The sequence below is a fragment of the Manis javanica genome, chromosome 4, assembly GCF_040802235.1.
Source record: "Manis javanica isolate MJ-LG chromosome 4, MJ_LKY, whole genome shotgun sequence".
In the NCBI taxonomy this organism is placed as follows: domain Eukaryota; kingdom Metazoa; phylum Chordata; class Mammalia; order Pholidota; family Manidae; genus Manis; species Manis javanica.
Genome location: NC_133159.1, coordinates 68278096 through 68297828, shown reverse-complemented (window position 1 = coordinate 68297828; position 19733 = coordinate 68278096). Strand labels below are relative to the sequence as shown.

Sequence of the window (19733 nt, the reverse complement as noted above, 5' to 3'; positions counted from 1 at the left end):
CCAAGACCCCGAAGTCTGTAAAGATCCTCAGGTGATTCCAATTTGCAACAAAGTGTGAGAACCACTCACAGAGCATGACTGGAAATTTTGGAGAGAAATTGAAGAGTAGATGGTGGGTGGGTTGGTCAAAAAGAATGCCAGAAATCATCTCGTGATACGGGAATGTGGATTATTAATGACCCACACAAATCCTAACACTAGGCACTCAATTGTACTTGTTTTCTTGACCTTTCACTTCCACTGTGGCTCCCTGACAGTTTATTTTTGTTACTGTGATGCAGTGGGTACTCTCTTACTATCTCAGTATATTAACATACTGAGCACACAAATTACAGAACTCTATGTCAATTGAAAAATGAAAAATGGTAGGTTGATGAAAACGGCATAAATTAGTGGCAACATGTTAAAAAAATGCAGCTTGAACGCTGAGCTGCACACAGGATATGCATAAAAATCTGATGTGATTATTTTGTGCACACGGTGCTGATTTATGCTATCATCCCTTAAATATTAACAACTCATGAGGTGTTGGAAGTGCTTCTATTCTAGTTTGTAAGGTGAGTTTAAGTCACATATTTTGCTCCGCTTTGATATTGCTCTTTTAAAAAATACAATCGGTGTGTATGGTTGTCACAGAAAAACTTTTCTCAGAAGTCAGCTCTTACCAAAACTTCCTGAAAAATGATAGTGTGAATCTTATTTTCCTTCTTTGATTAGTCTTGTTTAATTCTGTATTATTTGCCTTTGCTTTGATGCCAAACAAGATTAAAATTTCAAACATAACATGCTAAATTTATCATGTGGATTTAAAACAAAATTACTTTTAAGAAACCAACACCAGCACCTAGGGACAAGGCTGAGCTATTAGCATAATTTACACCCGTACAGAAAGATACTCTACTCTAATTATTTGTGGCCAATTATCAATTACCGGTCAATGCTAGAATCATTCACTGTAATTATTTCTCGAAGGAATCTTCTCTGAATATAATAGAGAGCTCCATCATATTTGTTTTCTTAGAAAAACAGTATTTATTTTTTTTCTACAAGATTCTTCATCTACGAAAAAAAACCAGATCTAAACCTTTACTTCTAAGGCTTTCTCTTAAGAATTTAAATCTTCCGGTCTTAAATACCCAAAGCAGAGCTGAATGCCTTCATGGCCGACAGGAGGCATTTCTAGAAGGAATGCCTAAAATACTGCTACTCTATCTTCTTCTTATTTTTAATGAATTTCAATTCTGAAACTTTTTTGAAAACGAAAAGATTAAGATTAAATATATCTCACAAGTTAACATTTTAGACATTAATTCCTTTCCTTACATATAGTTAGTTCCTTTCTATTAAAATCAATCGCAAAGACTGCAAACACTAACCTTACATTTGAATTCCTAATGATTCCTCCTATTGTCTCATTTGTTTGAACCTGTCAATCAATGGTGAAAAGTGCTAATCACTCCCAGAAACCCCAATCTTGCTCACAAAAGTACCAGTCACTAAAAAAATAATACCGATTGGTCATGGATGGGGAGGAAATCTCACTAGGGATCTAAAGGCACAATGGAGTTTATTAAGTCCATTTTGCTCAAGTCTGGCTCTCCCTGCATGCAAGGGTTTGGATCTTTAATTTCAAAGTCAGCTAAAACCGGCTAAGGTAACTTATATTCATTAGCGTAGCTCTGACTGAAGTGCTGTGAAATCTCTTGGTTAGTGCTTTTGGCTTTTGGTAATAGCAGCAGCATTTATTTTTATTTTACTTTCCTCCCCCTCTTTTTAAAGAGGGGAAACAGACTTAGCTGGATGTTAGTTGTTTTAAATTCTTAATTGGTCCATGTTGTTTTTCAGCTGCCTATTACTTAAGAACATCATTCTTTTAAGGGACTAAACACCTACAAGAAAGATATTTCCCATTAATTCTCCCTATGCAGAAATGCCCCCTCTCAAAGCCACGGCTGAATTTATTACTGAAAAGCAGTTATGATGTGTACATACAGCATGGACCATAAAGTATTGCAGCCTGAGGTCACAGAAAGGCCTGAAGTTCAGCAATCTTATTGTTTACATTATGCAGAACACCAACTTTCTTTCATCTTTTTTTTTTCTTAACTGCCTCTTATTTGCCTTCTGCGAGGTGGCAGCTGCATGGAGGTTGGTGTGAAGGAAGAGGAAGACAGCGCTATCATTAAAGAATAAACAGTAATCACCTTGTAGAAATCTCTAGAGTGATTGATTACCTCTCCAGCTTATAAGAACAGGCCTGGGAATATACAATAATTGATTTCTATTACTTATGTGTGTTGTCCCTTTTAACTTTCTGAAGAAGCAATGTGGTTTAATTGACTTTAATTTCAGATTATGTATTTTTATGACTTCTTTTGGAGTTGGCTAAGAATTAGAATGAATAGAGTTGCTAGCTCCATGAGCCACAGTATCACTGGAAAGTAGGAAGGTGTGTGTGCATACGTGTATGTGCATGTGTGATGTGGTGTGCTATATGTCATAACATACCTTGCATCTGTTTTGTCCTTTGATGTAGGTAGTTCTTACGTTTGGACTGCTTTAGAGGAATTCCAGGGTTTATCAAATTCAAGTCAGCAGTGGTTCAACAAGGTCTGGGATAGGCACAATGGGGATGAAACCCCTTCAAGACAAGCCTCACATATGTGTCTGTCAGATAGGGGCCCTTCAAGACAAGCCTCACATATGTGTCTGTCAGATAGGGGTTCCCTTGTGCAGGGTCCAGCTGGGCGCCCTCAGACTGCGTTGTCCCAGCTCTGGTGGCATGGCTCTAGCCACATCCCTGTGAAACTGTGGGGAACTGAATTTATTTAACCTACACTTTCATCTTATACTTTGACATCATGAAAATCAGGCATGTTTTCTAATAACTGTGTGCCTTTTGCAGGCTGGGAAATTGAGGCAAGGATTGCTACATAATGCATCCAGGAGAAAAGGAATCAAATTATTACCAGACCCTTGCACTTGCCAACACTGAACAGTGGCTTGGGCTCAATAATATTCTGCCATTAGACAAAGTAGACAGGATGTATTCTCTGAAGCATTGTGTCTCCTGGCTTCCTGCAAATTACTTTTGGCTTCTCTCACACTTTATACATTTTGGAACACTATATATTCGTAACTTGAATGAATTTTCTAAAATGGGAATTGTTTAGCTCTGGTATATATACAGCTTTTCACATCAAGTTATAAATATTGGTTAATTGATCTTTCTCCCCTTTTAGAAAATGATTGTTCCTTTTTCAAATTTTTATTTCCGTTGTTTAGCCTGACGCCTGACATGTTTTAGGGGAATGTGAGTTACAAGTCTATAATGATTGATCTCTGAAGGACTGAGGATATCATTCAGGCAGACGCTGAGATGCCCACTTTCTTTGCTTATTAGACAAAAGTGATTAGGACACTATTTATTTTCTAGTACTATAAACCAAGCAATGTTACAACATAACAAAAGATAGTAGAGCTAAATAACGCATACAAGACTTCTCTAATTGCAGTGACACAAAGGAACAGCAGATGTGATACAGGGATCGAAAACTCCCTAGGAGTCAGTGCACCAGTATCTGAGGGATCTAGAAAAGTTCTTTAGTTCTTAATATACTACTGTGAGCTACAACTCCATTAATGACAGATTTACTAGATTAACAAGAATCATGTAATTAGCATCTACAGTGTAGAAGATTTAGGATTTTTCTGAATGGATAAATTGTTTTCCTCCTTCTAAACATAAACCCAAATTAATTGTTGTAATGTAACAGATATATAAAACATGAATTATTTTTATCTTATTTACACTTTGTTTTTAAAAGTCACGTGCCAAATCTCCAAAATACTAATTTCTGATATCTAATTTACATATTTCTCCCCAAATAATATAGGAGCATTTTCAAAATTTAAATCTAAAGATCCCAGCTCAGTAAATTCTCAATGAGTTGACGTTGCTGAATAGCTTTCTGTTGAAAAAATTATTGCTTCTATGTAGTGTAAAATATTTGTGACTCTAGGAAATCAGATTGTCGTATCTGAAGCTGTCACCTTAATAGTGAATGATTTCACAAACAACACAGCAGATCTAAACAATGTAGCTGAAATATGTGACCACAGACATTAGGGTATCACTTGGACAATGCCACCAATAGCATGAGTGACACTTGGTGGAACAGTGGGCGATTGGTACTCCGTGGTCTTGCGCTTTGTCAAGCATTCCTTTTTCTTTTCTTTTCTTTTCTTTTCTCTCCCTGGTGGCTATTTGTCATTCTCGGAAGGCTACAGACTTCCCTTCCCCTGGACCTTTTTGAACTCTGCTGTCTTTGAACATCATAGATATTGCAAAAGAAACTATTTACTAGGCAGTAATTATATGCCACCCCTCATGTAAAGGTAAATGATAATGAGGTCTGTCTGAAGAATAGGCAGCCCTGTCAAAGGGAAAAAGAGCGGCTTTTAAAACTTAGAGCCACACAAAATGCCTCATAGACTTGTTCTGGAGTAACTGTATCAATTAACCATGCTAAAAGCTCTAACTCAGATGGGCACTGCACACAGCAGGTCTGCTAGTGTTGTATTATCAAGTCCATTATGATGAGTTCTTGTCCTAGACAAAGGGAGAACAGAAAAAGAATTCAGGCTGACAAATTAGACTTGAAATCAGTTTCATTTACATAACGACTGGAAGTTCATTAATAACAGAGTTTTAATTATTCATGCTCTTGTTTCACTAGATGCAGCAGTTTTCCCCCTGCTGTGCGGGATGTCTGGATTAGCTAAAATGAACCTCAGCAAACTGATAGGCTGCCCAGATTCTCAGATGTTTTTCTACTTTCACACCACTAGAGATGGTTGGGGGAGAGGCTGGAGTGTAAGTACAAATTGGCGCTCGGTAATGAGGAGGGGTAGGGAGACTAAGGGGAAGGCACTGAATAGAGAAACAGAAAGTCGGCTAGCAGGTTCTTTGGGGTTTACATTATGTGTTTGCAGAATAGAAAGAGGAGGAAAAATGCAACTAACTGGTAAATTTGTCCTAATGGGAGCTTCTACCTGGGATGATAATACTTTAAATATCAATCATTTCAAGATTTCCTGATAGGGCATACAACTAATATGATTGTGGTGTGTGTGTGTAATTCTTTTCCTTTGGAAAGAAGAGCACTTGATGGGGTTTGTTTCAGTTTGTTTGCATTAAAAAAAGAGAGAGAGAGAAGGAAACAATATTTTTTTTTCCTTTCCACATTATTGGACAATCAGAAACAAGTTTACAGTTAGCTTCAATACAGTTTTCTTTAATAAGAATAGTTGTGATCTTTTCATTCTTGCTAGGAATAAATAATGACACTAAGAAGACTTTCCTGCAAAGAATTTAAACTGCTTTCACACACATCAATCTCCTGAGAGTTGCAGCACTACCTCATGGAGTAGAGAGTTCAGGGCTGACTGGGCAGGGGATTATCGCATTTCTGGTTCATTTGCTGTCTGTATATTCTACTGACTAATTTAGGTAACTATCTCACAAAGAGAGAAGTCACGACAAATACAAACAAGACTCAGTTGTTCCCAACACCTTCCTAATTCAGAGAGATGAGGAAAGAGGCCAGAGAAGAATCTCTCCCCATTTGGAAATCAGACAATAGCTGCAGGTTTGGGCTTCCCGGGCTGTCTTTGGAACAGCTTTGTAACAAAAGTTCTTAGGTTGGAGAAACATCATTTACAACAAAGAGTAGAAATAATTTTAAGGAAAAAACATTTTAATAAGGAGGAATGACATTTAACAGGAGCTGACTGAGTATACAACACTTCGTCTACATTTTGCCTGATTTAAATTTCACAGAAATTATTACATCCATTTTACTGAGGAGGAAATACAGCCTTAGAGAGACCAGGAGTACAGCTAGTAAAGGAGGGGTTAAGAATTTAATTCCTTTCTGTCTGACACCAACTCTCCCCTGTTACATATGCATTTGAAGACTGATTTTTTAATTTTTGTATACGTTTATAATACTTGTTTTATTTTTCTCTCTTAATTTTCTTTACCCTCCCACTGATAAATGATTTTCTAGAAAATAAATGCCATGGGTCTGTTTTTTTTCAGAGTAAGGAGAGCTTTCCTAGATCCTGACTAACCATAAAGTCATAGAAGTCAAATATTTAAAAGGTTAATACAGGAACAAGGTGCTAATATGAATAAATACTATTTCTAGTAACAGAATAATTGAGTAAGAATTAGACAGACTACATGATAACTTTAAGCGAAATGCCACATTTATAGACCACATAAGAAAAAGATTAATCACCAGATGTTTTCATTGCTCATTACTTGAAGTTTGCTTGTAACTGGGCATTTTTTGTCTATGAACTGTGACAATCTTGACTAATAAAGCTAGCTTATTCTTCCTTCCTTCCCTTCTTCCCTCTCTCTCCTTTTCTTCCTTCCTTCCTTCTTTTTTATTGTAGTGCTGTCATTTCTGCTCTGAAGAATTTGTGTTTACTGGTTAGTTTTATTTCATTTCTCATTCCTTCATTCCTGGGCAGCCTCCTCCTGAAACCCTGTTTTGGCTGGTTTTATAAAGCTATCTTTATATGGGAGATGTTGAATGATAAATTAGGGCTTCAGAGTGATCAAAAGCTTTCAACACATTTGCAACATTTTATCTTTTTATCCTCTAAAGCATACATATAGATACTAAATTACAAAGAAGTTACAAGACATGCCTAAGAAAAAAATACGTTTTGAACAGATAAAAACAAGATCCTGTACTGGTGACCTACCAGAAGCAACACCCTAGATTTCAGTGTACAGTGCAATAAACCGGCAGTTAGCACTATGCCAACACGCAGAATCAGGGCTGGTGCCTGGGACATTATTGATGCTGACTTCTAAGATGGCACTTGCTCAACAATCATCTTAGCCAATCTGAAAATTAAGCTAAGAAGGACAGTCTTCTAAATCTTTGACCAAAGATTTTTACAAAAAATATTGATGTTTTAGAAAAGGTAAGGAAAACAAAACCTTTTAAAAGACTAAACTTTATTTTTCAGAAAAGTTTTAACAGCTCAATGGGTGATGTGTTTGTTTTGCTTTAAAAACATAGTTTGTTCTATTTTCTGGGTTCCTTTACTCCTTACCAACTTTGCAATACTGCCAAGGGACAAGGAACACGGTGGGAGGTTGTGTGGGCAAGAGGGGGAGCCGGGGGAGACATGTGCATTGCGTTCGATCTGGCAGCTACCTCCCGGTCAGTCGGGTTAGGTGGGGGCTGCCCTAGGCAAGCAGAAGGGATCTGCCTATGCTGATACTTGATTTCCAGGTGCAACTATTCATTCATCTAAATCCTGCCCATATGCTGTCAAGAATCTGCACAAGTACTGCTGTTTCCTTTTGACTGGACATAAAATGTACACCTGACTGAGGAAGCAGTATACATGGTCCTGAAGCTGTGAAAACTCCAGCAATTTTGCCAGGCAGAATTAGGCCATGGAAATGTTTCTTACAGTGTGTGTCCTCAAGTGTCTTGCTTGGTTGGATGTGGCATTCAGAGGCAAGTTGGTAGGAGTGAGGAGATTAAAAGATTCTAGTCCTTTTTCTGACTACTGTGTCTGTCATTTATAAAGGAGAAGGGAGACTCTTCAAACCCCTAGAGGCACATCTAATCTAATCCATGGAGGGACATGTCAATTTCACAAATTCTGCTGCCTTAAGTTTCAGTTATAAGATGAATAAGTTCTGGAGACCAACTGTACAACACTGCAACACTGTGCCTATAGCTAACCATACTCCATTGTATATTTAAAATTATGTTAAGAGGATAGATCTCAGGTTAAATGTTCTTTCTACAATAAATAAAAAAAATGAACCTAAACATTTACTAATCATTGGCAAACTGCTATTTTGCAGGACATTGGTATTTACCAAAGAGAACTAAATGTCTATATGGAATAATTACTGATTTTGTGCATTTGCGCAACATTGGTATATTGATTTGATTAGCAGTTTTCTCATCTGTAAAATGAAGGTAATATTGCTCATATTGGGATTTGGTAAGAATTCAAGATAATCCATGTAAAAGCATCATAGTTGCGTAAAACATGACAGTTTTTCTCTGACTGAAAGTTAGGATGCCACCTTTGTCTATGGGACATTCAGTTTACAATTTGAAGTTACATAAATTCTATGGTGACAAGTTGAAAGACATGTGATTTGCTTTCAAGAATGGGATCAATAATGATTGCAAAGGTGGCTCCCACTGTGGAATGATGTGGGGCCTCCACTTGGAGAGTGTAACAAAATGATCTGTAATGAGAAGGCAAAAGACGTGAACAGCAGAAGCTTTGAAAATATCAAAACTTTCATATACAAGCCATTTTATATACAAGCCCTATATTTTCATAAAAATTTGTTTGTCTGAAAATCTCTGTTTACTGTCACTTTGTCATTTTTTTGTTTGTTGTTGTTGTTAGTTTTTGCAATTATTAAAGGGGAATTTAATAAAAAGGAAAACTTAAATTACAGTTTTGTTAGTGGCATTTTACTATGCTCTAATCCTTTGAGTTCTTGGTCAATAGTCAAATACTGTTAATAATATGATTGCATCAATAAATAAAAACTTAATTCCTTGACAATGGTAAAGAACAGATAATACTGTCAAAAAAAAAGGGAAAGAAAATTTTCAGAAATAATGAACTGGTTAGTATTGAATATATAACTTCTTTTCTACTGCTTTAAGAGTAGAGAGCTATGCTCTCTTTTCATAGTATTTTGGAGTTTTTAACATAGAAATGAAAAATTAAAGCTCATGTTCCATATTAATTTACTATTGAACTAAAGTTGTTTTTCTATATTGAGGATTACAGAGATCTTTAATAGTTTTTGAATATAATAGGGAAGGGAAAAAAGACAAAGAAAAGGTTAAGGAAAAAATTAACTTCTCAGTTTGGAAAACTATCCTTACTGCATTTTGCAGTGTCTGAATTGGTTAGAATTTTTGTTACCTTTCATGTCATAATACTTTCTTACAACAGATGGAAAATGAATTTAGCACCCTCCTGGGGGAACTACCTGGATCATTATTTTAAATATCCAAAGGATAAATAAAACTGGAATCAAACTAACAATTCTGTGCATTGAGTTTCAGTCCAAGTAATGGCATGATAAGGGAAAAAGGGAGGAAAAAGAAGAGACAGGGAAGTTAAGTGGAGAAAAAAGGAATAGAAATGGAAAAAGAACCAAAGGCAGCAGCAGAGAAGGAAAAGGGAGGAAGAAAGCAAAGGATTCAGGGGGAGAAATGGGAGGCAGGAAAGTGGGGCGACCAGTTCTTTGAGAAACTATACAATCAGGGGGTGTTTTGTGGGAGGGCAGCTCCAAAGGCATATACATAAGGATTTCATGAAAACATTTATAATGAAACTGCTTGAAAATGTTTTGCTTTCCTAGCTTGAAAGTTGTAGCCTGTTCAGGGAAGAGGATGCAACAAAAGTACAAACTGAATTTCATCAACAAATGAGTATTTACAGGCCAGACACCTGACTGAATTCTGCAAAGCAAGTAACTATGCAACAAGAATCATGACTTAAATAGAACAGTAATTTGTATAATAAAAGCATTTGCCATTTTTTTTAACATATTATATCCTCCTGGGAAAATTATTTGAAATCCACACTTCTATTGTACTTGTAATTTGAAGATAATCTCAGCAATAAATTCTAACAGTGCTCTGATACCTAAATTAATCCCATAGACCCTTACATATTTATTGTCTTGCAAGATTATGTCATCTTTTACTGAAGTGTCATTGACATACATTATTATTTTCTTTTTTATTACATCACATTTTTAAAATGAGAAACTTTGAAATTTGCAACTGCAATTTCTCACAATTTAAAAATGATTTGAATCTCACGATTGAAGTACCTAACTGCTAAATATTAAACACTCACCATGACCTCTATAATACCTCAGTATGGCCTCCATCCTTGATTCATCCCTTTGCTTTTCCAGTCTTTCTAAATATTCATTCTAATTTCAAATGTCTTAAAAATTCCAAAGTCCCTTCAGTGTCTGATGCCACCTCTACAATGCCGAAATAGTATGCAATTTTAGCTCTTTGTTATAAACTTTGCCCCAAAAAACAGAATATATACAATTCCCCTACTCTCTTTTCCACCTTATCTTAAATGACTTCTTCAGCTCCTACAGGGAAGAAAAAACAAAACAAAACATGGCTTCCTCTTTCATCATCTCCTAATAGGTAACACACCTTTGGTGGGCTTGGATAATATTCCCAATACTTAGCATTGCACGCATTGCCACATTTTTTTCCCACAAGGAATAAACTTTTACTGTTGCCATTTTTCAGGGAGGCTGAAGTCTAACAAGTGTCACACAGCACAATATTGGAGGTGGAGTATAATTCAGGTTTGGCCAGTTCCAAAGCCCACATCCTTGTGTATCTTTCCTTCGAGTTAGTTATCAAATATGTATACCCCAGTCTCCTTTCTACCTGTTACCTGTGGGCTTCTGGAAGTGATGTTCTCAAGGGTAGATGCCAGTTTATACTCATCTGTACTGATACAGTGACTGGTGCAGAGTAGGTTCACAACAATTTTTTGAAACTATACAATAAGTCTAAGTTCCAACTTTATATTCAAGTTAGTCTTAAGCTTTGCAGAAAGTACTTGCTTCTCCCTTTGGTTTGGTTTCTGATTACCTAAAGCAGATCTATGAATGGGGGTGCTAGAAGGAAATGAGTTTAAGTGTGATTTATTTGGTCATATACTAGGTCACTGGACTTGCCAGCCCTATACAGGAAATCCAAAATGTGTTGTTTAAAGTCATTTACACAAACAGGATGTTCGTTCTGAGTTTCTGCAGAGGAATCCCTTCTATGAAGTTGGGAGAATTACCAAATCCCTGGGTGGCACATGCTTTAGAATTATGGGGGACTTTTCTTTCAGTTTTGGTTCTAAAACATATAAGCAAACCTGGCTCAGTGGAACAAAAGATGATAGAAAGGGAAGGCAAAGAAGCATTCCAAGGACAGTGGCCTCAGATGAAAGGATTGCTCTTAATGTCTGAATGTTTGCTACCTGTCATTTTCAAGTTTATTGTGATGTTCTTGCTTGTTCACCAGGTGTTTTTCAGCGACACACTAAACTTCCCCTGGTTGACTCTAAGAGGAAACCTTCAGGTAGGTTTAATGTGGAAGATTAAGACTGCATTAAGATTAAGTCTGAAATGTTCTGCTACCAATTAGCCCTCTAGTATTTCTGTAAGCCTTGAATTTTTGATGCGATCAATGACACCAGTGGAGCCATCTTCTGTGGAGTGGTTATTAAAGATATAAAAATCAATACAAAGATGATACTTGGAAATCTATATCACAAGATAATGAATCACCATGAGAGCCGACTAAGAAGAATGTCAGCAAACCAAACAGAAGGTTTGTGCATAACAAAGTATTTCATGCCAGTAGAATTTACGCTACATTTTGCATGAGACAGAAGTCTTCAGGCTACACTTCTGATACATTTGCATGACAAGGTTTTAATAAGATGAAGACACAAGCCCAACCAAGCATAAGGGCTCCTAGTGCTTTTGAAAAAAAAAAAAAAAAAACAAGAGCAGGGATTGAGATGTTCAAGGCTGAGATAATAATGGCATGATTTAACTTTAACTAATGACAAAATAGCATCAAAACTTTCTCTGTCAGTAATCCTTATTCAATTTCTTTTAAATGAAACATTATTTTCCTGCACCTTAAGTCCATAAGTACTGATTGTTATTGGAGCTGTGTATTGGAGCTTCACAGAATAGTCCAAATTTAATTTGAACTGGGGATTGATTTTGTTTCCTTCAAAGGAAGATTTTTTTCCTTCCAAAATTGAGCTGGTGCATGACTTTGCAAGTTCATTTTGGTTTTCTCCTTGATGCAATTGTAAGTGACAGGAGAACATTTATGTTCTTTGTCCTTAAGGGACACCACAATGTTGCTAATGATGCCACAGACAACTAGGAGCTTTTCTTGGTTTTAGAGATATGGATTCCCTATGACTCTGTATAATTCACTGCCAGAAAAAGCAAAAATAAACAAGCCAGCCATATTTCACCCACCAGTTCACTAAATCATTGTATATTTAATAGAGTTTTAAGCTTGAGATTTCCCAATTTACAGCTACATAAATAAAGTCTTATAGACAGGGATTAGGTGAGGGTGTGTTTGTGTGTGTTGGGTGGTGCAAAAGTCATAAATGTTTCTATTTCCTTCTTTCTCTAGCCACATATATGAGTCCCTCCTTGGAACTCTTAAGTGGTAGCCATTATGGAGAGACATGCTCATAATCAGTGCACATCAAGTCCTTAACAGCAAAATCTGGCTCTTCATTACTCAGTACTAACTTCACTGATTTACAGAGAGATGTCTTTGTTTTTCTTGGAATTTTTTTCATCTGCTTCACATCCTGGTGCCAGCACAATTTCCAGAAAATGAAACAATGATTAGTTTATGCTATTGAATATTACATTTGGTTTTCTCTGTGTTTTCAATGCATGTTCCAAAAGTTAATTTAATCAGCTGTGAACTGTTATGGAATCAGTCAGGGTGGCATTCCCACAGACTTTTTTTTCCCCTCCCAAAGTATCATGTAACAATCAGAGAGCTAGACACACCTTGTGTAGTTTTAACAAGTCTTTGCAGTTTTGACTTAATTTGTTTCCCTCCCCTTTACCCCCTGAGGCTCTCAAAGCAAATGAACCATTCAGTAGCATAAAACAAGGGGAATTAGTTTAGAGTTCAATAAAACACAGACCTCTTGCTGACTGTATATGCCCTGATACAGAATGTCTGCAGTTTAAAATATTGCAGTGTCTTGACTGTCCTGACACCTCACGATTATCCTCTTGAACTCCCACTGCCTGGGGGAACCTCAGCACCCACAGCTGGGTGGTTCTCAGGCTCATCCGGCTCAGCACCCTGATCTTTGTAAAATCTACACTAGAGATGCATGAATGTGCTTAGCAATTTTCCAGTAGTTCTAGACTCAGGGTTTAACTTGAATTGTCTGATATCTCTTTTAGGTGGTGTGAGAAGAAAAAAAAATGTGAGAAATGATATTCTCATAAGCAAGAGGTACAGAGGTAGAATTTATGGAAACACATTTTTGTGGAACAAAAAGGTTTTTGCATCTGATTTAAGCTATGAAACCTTTAGCCTTTGTAAGTCAGCAGTCCTATTTGCTTGGGGATGGGTTTTGAGGCCTTGAAGGATATTATTTTTTTCACTTACAAATAGCCAATGATCATATGCTGTGTGTTGGGGGCTCAGGATATACTTTGTATCAGCCAATTGTGAGAAAGCTGTTAAGTAAGACTGCAAAGCTATTGAGTGACACTGTAAAGCTGCTTCTCCTATAAGGTCACACTTCTATGCTTTTGTGGGAAAAGCTGGCTAGTGTCTTAAAAGTCTGGTTAGCAAACAAATCCAAACTGGATAAATGTCTAAACCTGGATGAAATAATCAAACATTATTTTTAACAGTGGAAGAAATGAGATGCATATCAATTGTCTAAGAGCAAAGTCCTTCCTAAAGGGCTAAATGACAAAAACTTGAACCTAAAAATTGGCAAGTTGATAAGGTCTTGATAAAATAAGCTGGGAGGATAAAAAGGCTAGCTATCTAAAAAGTGTAAGATGCACAAGACAATTTCATCTTCCATGTAGGTAAGATGGGCTCACAGATGCGAAAAAACTTGAAGAAGGCATTTACACATTACATGAAAACAAAATAGTTTCTTAGATCTATAATTTAATTTAGAAATCAGTAAGATGTATTATTTTATAATGCCATGTCTTATATACTCTAATATGAATATATATGTGTGTGTGTGTGTATATATATATATATATATATACACACACATACATATATAGCTTTTATGTAATAAAATGGACTGGCTTTAATTAACAGGAAATTAACACATGAAGGAAGCAAAGACATTTACCCAGGAGTTGCACACAGGACCATATAGGAGTTTTATCTTTGTAAACAAATCCCAAATAGGAATAGTCCTAGACTTCTACGATTCAGTGCTTCAGCAGGCCCTTTAATGGTCAACCCTTTTACTGGCTACTTGGCTTATATGAATCTGGGGAACTGGGTGAATTCAAGTCTTATAAGGTCTAATTTTAGCAGAAACAAGGCAGGATAAAAATACATTAAGGCAGGGAGAGTTTAAGTTAAAACACAACCAAATGTGCTGAAAAAAAATAAGGCTAGAAAAAAATATAACAAATGTTAACAATGCTTTTCTTGGACTGTTGGCATAAACAATGGCTTTCATTTCTTCCTCGTATGTTTTGATATTTATAAATTTTCTACAATAGCATTTCTACTATAACCAGAAAAAAACAGATCAATGAAAAGTAAAATCTACAGTTGAAATCACTGTTATATACAAAATGAGTACATTTTACCAACGGTAATGCCTTTGGCAATAGAGAAAAGGTGATTCCCATAGAAAGATTACAATGCTTTATATCTAATTAATTGGGAAAGCTTTGGGCAAAATCAGAACTGCAGACCCTAGAAGTTGAAGGCTGTGCATATTTGACAGACATGAGGAAAAAAAGGTAAGATCAATGGAAGATCTTCCAGACAGTAAGAACAGCCTGCTAGTGTATGAGAACATGAGGACTGTGAAAACAAGACCAAGTGAGCCTCACATGAAAGTGAGTAATAAATGAGAAGAGATTAGGAAGTAAACTGGCCTTGAATCTGAAAGTAAAGAGCCATGACAGGATTCTGTATTTTATATGTCAAAATTAAGAAACTCCACTGGGAAATAAGTTTATGGAATGAGGAAAATCAACCTTAGAGACAGATTGATTTCTACTTGGGGGGAACTCTAAGTCATTAGGATTGGGTCTGTTTTATTAACACTATAGCTTTCCCTTTACTTCTAAGAAAAAGCACATACACTGCTTTTACTCTTCATAATTCACTGGCTTAGTCAAATATCCATTGATTTTTCTGAATCTGTAGCCCATCTGCTTGCAAAACATTCATTGACTTCATGGGACTAAATAATAAGTATTGGTTGATGTTAATGTACATACATGCAATAAAACTGTCAACTCAGTCATCTTCCTGGTATACCTGACTATATAAGGAGAGTATCATTAGACAGTAAGGCAGTGCTGTCTGAAAGGTAGTATACATAATGGAAAGAGCATGGCCTTTTGCCTCAGAAAGACATGCGTTCAAATCCTGGCTCTGCTACTTGTTAAATTTGATCAAATTAAAATTTTTAGCCTAATTTCTTTATCTTTAAATCAGGGACAATACCTTCTTAATATCGATTTTATGAGGATTAAATGAGAGATAGATAAAGTATAACAGAGTGCTAGGCCTACAATAAACTCTCAATAAATGGTAGCCACAATTATTATTTTCATCAGCTTACTCACAGTTTACTTTCACAACACAACACAACTTAGAGTTTAAAGAACAATATCTAATTATAGTTTTCTTTGTACTTGTCAAGTTTTGGATTATTAATATGAGAATCATCTGTTTTTACTTAGATTCCAAATGATTAATTCCTAAAACTAGGTATGAAAGGGATGCATCTTACACATTTCCACATCCTTCTCTTTGAAGTTCAGTGGCACTACCTTCCCCTTTCTTAATTGGTTCACTTCAAGACTGGTCAGAAACCCAAAGAAAGGAGCTGATGGGCCAGCAGAGACCACTAAGGAGACTGAGGCCTTGGGGTGAGGTGCTTATGCTTGAGGAGCCTCAGAGAATCTGGGTTTCTGTTTCAGATAAGTAGGGTTACTCAGTGAGCTTTACACCCCAGCCCAACATCTGGGTCTGAAAGGCTTGAATTCAGCTAAAATAGCTGTGGTTCTCTCTGAGGGGAATGGATTCTTTTCACCCCATCCTGGAATCTTCACTGTTGCACTCGGAGGGGAAAGCCTCAGACTCTGAACTTGAGATTTTGGTGGGATGTCGATTCCTGTTTTCACTGGCTGTGGAAGAGTGAAGGTCTCGTTTGCTGTGACCTACCTGGCTTTCACGGTGAATTGCTTGGTCTGTTTACCTATTACTTTGCTTTGCTTTTAGTTGTCAAACAGCTCATTACATAGAGACCAGGTAATACAAATACAGAACCATAGTTATTTAGCCCAGAGAAGCACTGCATATCCAAGCTGTATTCTCTATCAACCCCATCTTGGATCCTTACTCTACCATCAGAACTCCTACAAAATTCAAAATTCATAATACTGAGAGGAGCACATACCTCTATTTTTTTTTTCTGATGGTGATATTTATTTTGCATATATTGATTTTACCTCTACTAATAAACTGCAGAGAGCAGAGGTCACACTTTATATGCTTTTTTTCTACTTCTTTGTTGTGGTACACTTTTGGACATATTACAGACTTCCCCAATAAAATTAGTGGAATGACATTTTTAAAAAAAGGTCACCAAATATCTAGTCGGTGAAACTAAAAAGTAAACTTAGCTGATGCTTTCTTTTGTGATTTTAAAGACTCCAGTGAATATGAAAAGGGCAGACAGGTGTGTGGAAAGACTGGCTGCAGAATGTGGGTTTGCAGTACATCAGAGTCTGCTTGGCATTTTTTGTTCCTTTAAGTCTTTTCTAAAAATGAGCCGGAATTTTTGAGGCTCCTTTATTTATTTTTTCAACCTGTGTATCAAAAATTTTAGTCCGATAGATAATTGCTCAAGATCACTCAGAAAGTTCAGATGCAGATTTGGGATTACAACTCAGTAATGTATCCCAGCCATGTATTTTTAACGATGACACTCTCCTGAAAAGCTGGCTAAAAGGGAATCTTATCCCTGTAATACATTATCCATTCATGTTTCTTATATTACCATAGCAATCAAAGTTTATTTATAGCATAAAGACACTCTAAAAGTTATGCTGGAATAGTTTAACATGAAACAATTCAAAATTTCTTAAGTATTACACAAACGCATTGTCTTAATAGCTAACATTATCCCTTCCACTTTCACTATTATTTGCCTTAGTTTCAATATTACAGTGGCATGATATTATACAAGACTATATTGAAACAATAATATTGATCTCATTATTTTTCAAGATGTTAAGATCTACTATATTTACTGGATATATTCTAAAAATAGGAAAAGGAAATAAATATTCACCCCAAAATTGGAGGAACAATCATGATGACAAATGGTATCTATTATTTTTATTAAAATTTGTCTCTTCCAATAAATAATCTATTGTTAATACCTATTTTTTAGAAAATACATAATTATTTCTACTTTGCCAAATTTTGCCCTAAGTGATTTTAACACTAGCATCATTGTTGACTAAATATTATAATAGTGTGGTTAATTTTTAAAAGATTCTAACTTCAGTTTAGGTCTTATTTGAGTTAATACTGTCTAAATACTATTAGCAGATAAGTTGCTTAAAACTTAGATCATTTTCTGCACTTGAGTTATTAAAATAAAAATATAGCCATAATCAATGACAGTATTTGTACAAATATCTAAATTAAGTAAAATAAACCATATCCTTATGTATGTTTAAAGACCAATTTCACATATTTTTATCTTTAAAGTTATATTTGGAAATAGGATAGTGAGCAATTGCATTTTAGAGATGAGAAAACTAGGTTGGAGAGCAGTTGATGATCACTTTTGGATTGAACCTAGGTGTTCCAGGGTTCTGTAAACTATACACTGGTGTTATTTTCATTGATCTGTTACCTTCAATCCTGAATGGAAAGAGGGGAAAGAGGGGTATGGCGGATTTGAGAAATACGCTTTTGTTAATGGAGGAGGGGAAAACCCAGTAGCTCTTTCTGACCAGCCAGTACCCATGGTTATACTTCTTAGAAGAGAAGGACCAATACAAGTGGGATCATGGAGTATTGGCAGATCTGCTGGAGAGATGAAATCATTAGCCACAGATAGGTTCATTAAGCTCTAACGGTGATGATAATCATCTGCTTGTGATTTGGAAGAACCATGCCTCCATCTGCTTGAAAGGCTCTTTGTTTTGTAGGTCCCTTTTTGTTTTGCTTCCTGAAACTCTATGCCAATTCACGTTTGAATGTTTCTGAAATGGAGACTTTTTGAGTTCTCTAATTGATTCCCCCACCACACTATATGCCCAGCTGGCAGATGCCCCGCTTTCAGGTCACAATACATGTCACACCACCAACGGGCTAGCCAGGGACCCATTCAAAGGACAATGGAATGACAGATATATTCCTTCCTGGAATTTGCATGAGAGGTGTATATATATATATCTCCTGTAGGAGGGAGAGGCTGCTGCAAGGGAATTAGGAATTTGGTTCCCTTAATTCCCACAACCCCAATCACAGAATTTCTAGACTAAAGGAAAATTGAAAAACTGAAACAAACACAGTGAGGAGGTACTCAGTAAATTTAGAGTTTACTAGGTGCCAGGCAATATTTTAAATGCTTTACATCTACTCATTTGTTTATACTATCCACAGCTTTTAGAAGTGAGTACTATTATTTATCTCACTTGTAGATGAGAAAATTGACACCCACAGTGTCATAGCTAGTAACTGGTAGAAACACGATTTCAGTTTAGGTTAGTTCTGAAGCCTAGGCTTTTCATCATTTTACTACAGGTGATCTCAAAGATCCTGTGCGAGTCTATCTTAATATAGAATAGATAGCTTCTAGGAATATACAATTATTTAGCAAGCAGGAAAGCAAATGATGACTGTGATTCAGAGAAATAGAAACATGAGGCCAGCCTTTATAAATCCCTTTATACCACTCTTCCCCCATCTGATACCACCTGCAGTAGAAATTGCCTTACTGGGATGTTTTGTACTTCTTCCTACTTCTACAAAGGCATGCATCCTAATAAATTTGGGCTTCATTCATGAAAATGACAGATCTAATTACTCTCCACTTGACCATGTGATTTCTGATATCCTGGCTTACCCCAGGGCAGGAGCTTCCTAAGGGCACAAGAATATTTTTGTAAGAAATTGAGGTAGGTAGCCAACCTTAACCTTATATAATAGGTGACCTGATTCTGCAGAGATGCAACCCCCAGATGCAGTTTATTTTTCAGTCAGCACTTCCCAAGATCATGATTCAATTCTCTATTAAAAAATTACCCAGTATCATAACTTAGAATGTCACCAATAGATAAAATAAAGGACAACGCATTAAACAATCCTGGAATTCCCACTGTAACTGAATACATTATGTTTTATTTTGAAGTGAGTCATTTACCTTGTGAATCTATGAAGGCTCCATGTTCTTCAGAACTAGCTGCGAGGGCTAGAGTAAGTGGTCTGTGACCTAGAAGGAAGGCAGACAAACCCGGAGTTCAGATTAAGCATGAAAAATGTCAATAGGATTCCTGACACATTCACATGTGCACTAAATATTGGTTTGAGTTAGATTCGAATTTATAAAGGCATTTACCAGTCTGGAGGCCCAGAGAGGATAGAATTTAGATGACATGGAATCAAGCATCTGTGCCCCTGTGCTTTTTAAGTCTCAGCTACAGACAAAAAAAAGGGAACAGTTAGTTCCAAACTGATCCCTGGAGCTAAACAATGTAACTGAACCCATGAGGGAGGAGCCAGCTCCCACCCACCTGTGGACACAGGTTAATGTGGAGATCAATTGCACTCTTATCTTGTTAGTCATTAGACAGCCCATCAGTGCCA

At 36.4% G+C, this 19733-nt stretch overlaps 1 long non-coding RNA gene across 1 annotated transcript in view; it reads right to left on the bottom strand.

Annotated features, from left to right (window-relative positions):
• Nucleotides 1-3486: 3486 nt before the first annotated feature.
• Nucleotides 3487-19733, bottom strand: part of LOC118971353 (uncharacterized) — a 137032-nt gene continuing 120785 nt past the window's right edge. Inside the window, exons 3-4 of the long non-coding RNA XR_005059756.2 lie at nt 19291-19359; nt 3487-4612 (exon numbers count right to left, since the gene is read on the bottom strand). This is a non-coding gene — a long non-coding RNA (uncharacterized lncRNA). The remainder of the gene's footprint in view (nt 4613-19290; nt 19360-19733) is intronic.